At 38.8% G+C, this 9,833-nt stretch overlaps 1 long non-coding RNA gene across 1 annotated transcript in view; it reads left to right on the top strand.

Annotated features, from left to right (window-relative positions):
- LOC110264556 overlaps positions 8,776–9,833 on the top strand; it is a 1,970-nt gene continuing 912 nt past the window's right edge. Inside the window, exons 1-2 of the long non-coding RNA XR_002350731.1 lie at positions 8,776–8,851; positions 8,966–9,078. This is a non-coding gene — a long non-coding RNA (uncharacterized LOC110264556). The remainder of the gene's footprint in view (positions 8,852–8,965; positions 9,079–9,833) is intronic.

Here is a 9,833-nt window from a genome sequence, read left to right as displayed (position 1 = left end):
GCGCTCTACTCTTGGTTTAAAATGAAACACGAGTACCTTGATAAGGTTTGATTCCAGCAAACCGTTTTCAAACACCTCTATTAGGAATATTTACACAAATTAAATATATTATTTTATTTCAATCAAACTTTATAAACTTTATATTGTCGTAGTTTGGAAAATATTTATAGTTCATCATTATAGGATCTTGTGAGGTGTAATTGATTTATTAATATCTGTCTATGCCATCTAAGTTTGCATATGTGCATCTTGAGCATCAAATATTTGCATATTGTCCTTGATTCCGATGTCTTAAGAATGGTAATGAGTTTGTTGATGTAAGTGCTGTAAAAAATGATTGGTCATGAGTAATTGTAGAAAATACTTGTTGAAATTTTATGATTTTATAAATTTTCAAGAATAATTGTTGAACTTTTTTTCTTCTAAATTTTTATTGTTGATGAGATGAGTATTGTTGTTGATTACTAGATCCGAACTGAGAAGTTAATTAGAAATTTTGGTTACATCCTTATCATGAGCTTGTTCTGAATAATAATGCTTTTCTTTTATTACTTTTGTAAGATCCAGAACTTTTGAAAAGTCTTATTATGATCAAGTCTCAAATCATATAGTTATTTATAGCCTTAATTTCGAAAATCATTTTATTAAAGATGATTAAGGCAAGTTTTGATTTATTGAATTTGAGATAAGTTATGGTTATTATCCAATTTTACAATTATTGGATTATTTTCTATATTTAAATCATATAGTTGGTAGTTGTGAAATAATAAGAATTTTTATATGATTCGGATTAAATAATTAATATTTTAAATATTAATACTGTTACTTTGGAAAATAAAGGGTTTAATTATATTACTTCAAATTATTTTGATTTGGGTATTTTATGGAAAATAATTTGTAAGATTGATGAGCAAATAGTATTTTCTATATACAGTAGTGTTGGATTTAAATTGGGTTTCAATTACTATATTTTCCCCAATTTCATTTGAAATTACCAAATTACCCTTAACCCTAATTTTCAAAATAGTGAAACCCTAATTCCCCAAACCCAGCAGCCATCACCCCAACCCCCCATCAGTAACAAACACACGCACACAGTGAGACAAAAGGGGAGAAAGGAAACAGACAGAGGGAGGAGGAAAGAGTTTGCCGGCGTGGAGGAAGGGAGGGAGCTCGCCGTCGCTGTTGCCCTCACGAGTCCACCGAACCCGCCACGCCTTGCCGCCAGCTGCGAGCCACCGCCGTTCCGTTAACGCTGCATCCCGTCGCGCTCATCGCTGCCACTTCCAGGCGTCGTCGTCAAATCGCCAAGGGAGGGAGAGGGACGCGATGGAAGTGAGGATGGAGGAGCTAGCGTCGCTGTCGAACTGTTGCAGAGCCACCAGAGCCGTCGCGTCGCCGCCGTCGTCCTCACTGCGCTGCCGTCGCCCTTGCCACGTGGTCAGTCACCGATCTGCTATGAGAGAGAGGGAACGCAAACAGAAGGCAAGATCGGGAGCCACCGCCACTGCTCGCTGAACCCCAGTGCTTCCTATCGCCTCTGCCGCCTGGAGCCGCGTCGCCGCACCTGGCGGCCGAAAACCGCCACTGAAGCCGGTGTCGTTTGGAGTTATCGCGAGTTGCCGCCGCCGGACCCACATCGGGGCTACTGCCATTCACCGCCGCTGGTGTTGTTCGTCGCTGTGCTTACCATTCGGAGCAGCTGCATCGTTTCTTTCACCGTTACACTCACCGGGAGTGGCGTGGGTGTTACTGGAACCACCATCGGGGCTACCGCTACTTGGTGTAGTTCTTCCCTTGTTGTGGTAAGCGTGTTATTTCGGAAAGCCCTTTTAGTCAGTATTCTGTAATGCTTGGTTAAAGACTCTGAGGTTTGGTAACATAGGTTTGAGTTCTGATTGCTGCCAGAACCACCGCCGGGACTACCATTGCTTGATTTGGCCGTTCTTTCTTAGTTTTGGTAAGCGTTTTCGATATGAAAGCCCTTTTGGTTACTGTTCTATAATCTCACGCTAAGGTTTTGCGGCATCAATTGCTATGAGACTGAGTTTCTATTGTTATGTGTCACGATTAGTGTTGCTGTGGTTACCGCGGGAGTGGTTTGCAGCCAAGGTTGCGTTGTTGGTGATCTCGGTTTAAGAGAGGAGGTTCTTGTGACGCGTTTGGGTTATGAAATTGCATTTTGAGGTAGGGGCGCTTTCCGAAAACTATAGTTTATTATTGGAATTATTACATATGGATACTGTTGTGAGATAATATGTATTTGGTGATTGTATCGGCTTTATGTATTATTTGATTGACTCAAATGTTTATAGATGTTGGTTTGGCTGAGTTGTTGTGCGGCTTTGTGAAATGTAATGTTTTGAAGCTGATTCTTTAAATATTTGAAATATGAGTTTAATCCGTTGAGGATTGATTTGATTTGAGTCAATTATTTGATGATGTGAAAAGTCGAATGCACTTTTGAATTCAACCTGGTTTACTTTAATTGACTTGATCTTGGACAAATGATTTGTTACTGAACCGTTTCTTTAAAGCTTTGGAAATGAGTTAAATCGGTTGATATTGAGTTGATTTTTAAATGGTTTTCTTGAGATATGCCACTGAGGCGACTGTTGGATTTAGCTTGCTTTGAATTGATTTCTGGTTTTGAGCTGTTGAAAAGGAATGAGAAACGGTTTAGTTGGGACCCGAACCGGGTGGCAAAAGTCCAAGTTTTAGGGGAGGTGCTGCCGAAATTTCTGCAAAATCCTAGTCATGTCTGAAAAGTTATTTGAAAAGGGCTGAATTTGAGAAATTGTATTATGTGATTTATTAAGAGAATAATTATGTTTTCAAGCTTAATTTATTTAATGAACTTTATGCGTTGAGTTCGGCCCATTTAGAAATGAACTATTTTTACCGCTTGAATCACTGAAGGAAAGAATGATGCTCTAATATTGATTTCAATATAAAAAGGGTCTTTTAGTGATTTTAAAGGTATTTAGACCTTTGATTGGGTAATTAAGTTTGAGGCAATTTGGAAGAGTTAGAAAAATAGGTTCCAAAAAGAAACTTGAAGGTGATTTGATTCAAATGAACCGGTTTCGTTTCAAATGAGTTGATTTTTGGACCGGGTTGGAACTTGTGATTTTGAATGGTCGGTTTTATAGTAAATTCAGTTTCATTTACTTGAACCGATAATCTATGATTTTAAGAGTTTCAATGAATTTTAAGGAATCGATATAGGTTGACCTTCCCTAAAGACTTGGAATTCCGTCGGGAAACTTTTGTTATAAAATCCCATTGTTGGATGGATGATTTTGAATGCTTTGAAATAAATCCTTAACTTGCCATGGTTTTGGAAGTTTTGGAAAGAGAATGTCGAGAGTGGCTTTGTTTTAAAAAGGAAACTCACTTTGAGTAAATTTGGCTTATGAGCCTGAGATGATTTGAACATGAGATCTTCAAAGTCAAGGCTAAAAAGAGTTGAAACTCTATTTCAAGTGAAATGAATTGAGAAAAGTGATTTATGGCTTAAATGCCGATTGATGAATTTGATAATGTTGAATGGTGGAAGTGCTATTTTGTTATGAGCCGGAAAGGCTGTGTATGCTATTGAACTATGGCTGATTGCCGAATGAATTGTGGGCCGTATGGCTGATTATGAATTTTGAGTTTAAGCCGAAGGGCTGTATTTATTGATAAATTAGCTGGTTCTGGATTGAACCATGAGCCGGATGGCTGAGATGAATGTTGAATGTGAATATGCTTGTGTTTTCTCTCTAGTTGTAAGGGTGACAGGGCACCGATACCCTCTAATGGCGACAGGGCACAGATACCCTCTAATGGCGACAGGGCGCAGATACCCTCTAATGGCAACAGGGCGCAGATACCCTCTAATGGTGACAGGGCACGTATTCCCTCTAATGATATTAATGCGCAACAGAGAGACTGTGCCCGGGTTAGCTACCGGACACGTCGGGTTGGCTTGGTAACCGACGGATGATATCATCAGCCACTAGGGACATGCATGCATCATATGCATTTATGTGACATTGTTTGGGTGTGCATATTATACTTGGTTTGCCTATGTGATTAATTGCTAACTGTTCTACTTGTAATAACTGTTTGTTTGTGCTTGCATCTTCCTATTTGTGTATGCTACTGGGACTCTGTTGGACTGTGGTGATTGGTTGATGGTTGGATTGTTTGGGCCTAGGGCCGTGGTTGAATTGAGATGGACCGATGGTTGATTTCGGTTTTGTGGTTATGGTTTGGAAATGTATGAAAGGCTATTTTGGTTCAGTATAGATAAACCTTTTTGAAAGGCTTTTAATGTTTTTGAGAATTGAACGGTTCTTCTTTCAGAAAGATTTTTAGACTTTACTTTTATTGTAAACCGTTGTTTTTGAAAAGGAGGCATAAGACGGTTATTAATCACTAGTACGATTTATCTTCACGTATCCTATTACAGTAATTTCCAAAAACCCTCTACTGAGAACCCTTTCGAGGATGATGTTCTCACTCCCCTACATTTTTCCCCTTTTCAGGATATGGGCGCAGAAGTTACGAAGAGTTTATTTAGTTGTTGAGATGCTTTGTATTGCCTTAGATTATTTACTGTACCCTCGCCTTTATCTTGATATATTCTGTAAGAGGGATAGGGATTGTATTGGTTAAAGCTTGTAATATTATCTATGTATATATGAGTATATATGTATGTATATGGATGTACTCTTTATGAGTTTTTGTAAGTTGTATGGTATCTATGGATGTATGTTATCGGATGAAAGTATTTTTGGGAGCGGTATTGCGGTTTAAAGTTTTAAACAGGCTCATATTTTAGTATTAAATAGTATAAAAGTTGTCGTAATGTCCGAGCTATCAGAGTCGCGCAGCCGGAAGCGTGAGCTTTGGTAGTTAGGGTGTTACATTATGGTATCAGAGCAGTTCTTCCTGTAGAGCCTGAGGAATGGACCGACTATGCTTCAATTGCATACTCTGAGCGTTTGTCATGTATTAGGTCTTGTTGAATGACGAGAATTAGAGCTTTATGCACATGACGGTCTATTGATTAACGCTGTTAGTCTTGCATTGCATAATTCCTGATATTAAGTTTGGCCGGCTTAATACTAGTGAATTATGTATATGAGAGCACTAATGGGTTATCATAGATGATATACGAGTTTTGAGTAAAGCAAATCGCGGGTTTTGGAAAAATTGGGAACTATTTCTCGAGGCTATTCAGTTGTGTGTCTTGAATTTTGTTCGAGTCGACCTGTTCTTTTATATCCTAGCTTGAAGCTCTTGTTTGCTAATCCTCTTGAAAAGTAATTTGATGTCCCCACTCTATTTCTCTATTCATATGCATTATTGTTTGATCTCAATTGCATATGCCTGTTTGGAATCCTTGTTACATCTATCTTTCTCTGTTTGAGTTCTTTTTGATTCATGTATCCTTTGATATGACTTTGAACTTGTCCTAATGCGCTGTGCATTTTAACTCCGGATTCCGAATCCATTATTAGAGAAATTGTTGATTCAGTTTTCCTTTTATTTGACAGTGAATTACAGCTAATTTTGAGATTTTTATAAAAATTGCTGTTGACTAGATATACACTTATCTATACGTGGAACCTTGAAGATTTCTTATACAGTTTAACAACTATTTATTTCTAATACCTCACCTGTACTTTTACTGGTTTGCGGAACCGCATTTACTTCAAATACAATTTGACTTTCTAGTAATTTTACTATAGTCCTAATGCACATCTTCATTTGATTATGTATTTGGGGTATTTTTCAGAATTCTGGAAAGAAAGGGAATTTTTCACTTTTATCCCGGTTGAGTTTCATTTGATAAACTTTACTTAATTCATTTTGATTTGAGTTTGATTTAGCATACTACATGGTTTATGCTATTGTTGTTCTTTTGAAAATGTTGGACTCATAGCTTTCTTCTTATGATCAGACTCGCTCCTTCTTAAGCTTTTCACCTCTATGAATGTCATACATGATTCTGTTTTTAACTAATCTTTTACATCTTGTGAAATTACCATTGATCTTGGTTTGTCCTCTCTTGTGAATCTCATCCGTATGTGAGTTAGTTTGATTCGTTTCAAATTAGTGCATTGTTTATTCTCTCATTTTCTCTACAAGAGTTTTTAGTTAAAGATTTACCTTTGAGAAATTACTAATGATTGAGTTGTCTTTTCCTATGACTTTTGTATTCTTTTGGATCAATTGAAAGCTTGTTTGATGACTCATGCCTAGTGAATCTTGTTTGAACTACTTTGATTTAAGATCCTTTCTAGCAAGGCTTGACTCCTTTTTAGTACATCTTAAACTTCTTGAATGTTCTTCTGAGATGGTGATTTTAAGAACACTTTTGGGAGTCTTGTTCTGAACTTTTTAAAGAAGTTTTGAATTCTCTTGTAAGAAGTTTTAAACGGGATTTATTTTTTGTTGTTTGATTGAGATTGAAACCATTGTTCAATTTTGATGAAGTTAATTTAAAAATTGGCATGCGCTATTTTAAATGAGGCCTTGGAGAGCTTCCTTGTTTAGTGGAAATCGGTTCGTTTGTAACGCATCACTTATTTCCTTTACCAAATTGTAAGCAAATTTTTACTTCTGAGTTTCTTTTATAAAAAGAGTTTAACTCCCTCTTTCGTACTAGCTATAAATGTTATACACGCTTGTTTGAATATGAAATTATGAGAATTTTGAACAAGCATTTGATTACTTCCGAGTTTTTATGAACTGCTTTTGGTTAAGTTGTGCATCTAAATATCTTTCTAAAATTTTTGAGGAAATAGTTTAGCTCTTAGCCAAAGTTGTGTGCATTTTGTTTTTGGAACTCTACAAAATCTACTTCAACATGAACTTGTATTGAAGTAAAGCCACGTTTATGCTTTTGTTACTCTCTTGAAGGATATTTGTTGCTTAACTTTTCTTTTAGACTGCGAGGTGATTTTCCTGCAAGTTTTCGATTCTTTTATGAACAATGTATTCGAAAGTGTTTTTAATCATGCTCTTGAAGTTCTGTGAGCTTTGTCTTGGGTTTGAGAGATTCTTCTCTATAAATTTCATACTTCTTCAACTCAGCTTGAATTTGTTTCAAACTAATGCGCCGATCCTCCTCTTTGTTGATCCTATTGGATTTCTTTGATTCAAGGGTTATCTTTGAGGTTGTTAATTGAATTGTGTCTAGCAAACTTCATTGCTTGAGTATCCTTGGTTATCTGGGATTGGATATATTCTCTCAAATCTATTATTTCTATCCTTGACATTTGACTCTCCTTTCTAAATCTTGTATCCTTTTGAGTAGACTCGAGAATTATTTTGATATCACGTGCGACTTGTAGATGTATACGTAACGTGATGCGTTAGTTCTTTAAGACGTGATATGTGTATATGGAAGGTGAAGCGGTAGGTGTGTAACGTTATGATGAGTTGTGGGTGTTTTGTCCCTTGCAAACGAGCTTGCGGGTGTTAGGCTTATGATTGGCTATTAGGTTGAAAAGTGCCTGATGAGGTTAGAAAGTTGAAGCCTTGAGGTTGATATGAGATTAGTGTGCAGATGATAAGCACGTCGTTTTAACCCCATCATGTTTTATAACCTTCAATACCTTGCCTTACTATCACATGTTTGAACCATGTCATCATTGCTTTGTGAACGCCCATCTTGATTTGCATCCTATTTGGTACCTCAAGTTTTTGTAAAGCTTTGAGATCATATGACCTTGTGCATTGAGCCTATCTTGTAACGTTTGCTTTGCAATCACACCCCTACAAAAATAATTTGTAAGATTGATGAGCAAATAGTATTTTCTATATACAGTAGTGTTGGATTTAAATTGGGTTTCAATTACTATATTTTCCCCAATTTCATTTGAAATTACCAAATTACCCTTAACCCTAATTTTCAAAATAGTGAAACCCTAATTCCCCAAACCCAGCAGCCATAACCCCAACCCCCCATCAGTAACAAACACACGCACACAGTGAGACAAAAGGGGAGAAAGGAAACAGACAGAGGGAGGAGGAAAGAGTTTGCCGGCGTGGAGGAAGGGAGGGAGCTCGCCGTCGCTGTTGCCCTCACGAGCCCGCCGAACCCGCCACGCCTTGCCGCCAGCTGCGAGCCACCGCCGTTCTGGTAACGCTGCATCCCGTCGCACTCATCGCCGCCACTTTCAGGCGTCATCGTCAAATCACCAAGGGAGGGAGAGGGACGCGATGGAAGTGAGGATGGAGGAGCTAGCATCGCTGTCGAACTGTTGCAGAGCCGCCAGAGCCATCGCGTCGCCGCCGTCGTCCTCACTGCACCGCCCTCATCCTTGCCACGTGGTCAGTCGCCGATCTGGTCTGAGAGAGAGGGAACGCGAACAGAAGGCAAGATCGGGAGCCACCGCCACTGCTCGCTGAACCCCAGTGCTTCCTATCACCTCTGCCGCCTGGAGCCGCGTCGCCGCACCTGGCGGCCGGAAACCGCGACTGAAGCCGGTGTCGTTTGGAGTTATCGCGAGTTGCCGCCGTCGGACCCACATCGGAGCTACTGCCATTCACCGCCGCTGGTGTTGTTCGTCGCTGTGCTTGCCCTTCGGAGCGGCTGCATCGCTTCTTTCACCGTTACGCTCACCGGGAGTGGCGTGGGTGTTGCTGGAACCACCATCGGGGCTGCCGCTACTCGGTGTAGTTCTTCCCTTGTTGTGGTAAGCGTGTTATTTCGGAAAGCCCTTTTAGTCAGTATTCTGTAATGCTTGGTTAAAGACTCTGAGGTTTGGTAACATAGGTTTGAGTTCTGATTGCTGCCAGAACCACCGCCGGGACTACCGTTGCTTGATTTGGCCGTTCTTTCTTAGTTTTGGTAAGCGTTTTCGATATGAAAGCCCTTTTGGTTATTGTTCTGTAATCTCACGCTAAGGTTTTACGGCATCAATTGCTATGAGACTGAGTTTCTATTGTTATGTGTCGCGATTAGTGTTGCTGTGGTTACCGCGGGAGTGGCTTGGAGCCAAGGTTGCGTTGTTGGTGATCTCGGTTTAAGAGAGGAGGTTCTTGTGACGCGTTTGGGTTATGGAATTGCGTTTTGAGGTAGGGGCGCTTTGCGAAAACTATAGTTTATTATTGGAATTATTACATATGGATACTGTTGTGAGATAATGTGTATTTGGTGATTGTATCGGCTTTATGTATTATTTGATTGACTCGAATGTTTGGCTGAGTTGTTGTGCGGCTTTGTGAAATGTAATGTTTTGAAGCTGATTCTTTAAATATTTGAAATCTGAGTTTAATCCGTTGAGGATTGATTTGATTTGAGTCAATTATTTGATGATGTGAAAAGTCGAATGCACTTTTGAATTCATCCTGGTTTACTTTAATTGACTTGATCTTGGACAAATGATTTGTTACTGAACTGTTTCTTTAAAGCTTTGGAAATGAGTTAAATCGGTTGATATTGAGTTGATTTTTAAATGGTTTTCTTGAGATATGCCACTGAGGCGACTGTTGGATTTAGCTTGCTTTGAATTGATTTCTGGTTTTGAGCTGTTGAAAAGGAATGAGAAACGGTTTAGTTGGGACCCGAACCGGGTGGCAAAAGTCCAAGTTTTAGGGGAGGTGCTGCCGAAATTCTGCAAAATCCTAGTCATGTCTGAAAAGTTATTTGAAAAGGGCTGGATTTGAGAAATTGTATTATGTGATTTATTAAGAGAATAATTATGTTTTCAAGCTTAATTTATTTAATGAACTTTATGCGTTGAGTTCGACCCATTTAGAAATGAACTATTTTTACCGCTTGAATCACTGAAGGAAAGAATGATGCTCTAATATTGATTTCAATATAAAAA

The sequence above is a fragment of the Arachis ipaensis genome, chromosome B07 (genome assembly GCF_000816755.2).
Source record: "Arachis ipaensis cultivar K30076 chromosome B07, Araip1.1, whole genome shotgun sequence".
Taxonomy (NCBI): domain Eukaryota; kingdom Viridiplantae; phylum Streptophyta; class Magnoliopsida; order Fabales; family Fabaceae; genus Arachis; species Arachis ipaensis.
Note: the sequence above shows the minus strand (reverse complement) of the source record. Positions and strands in the feature narration are given on the sequence as shown.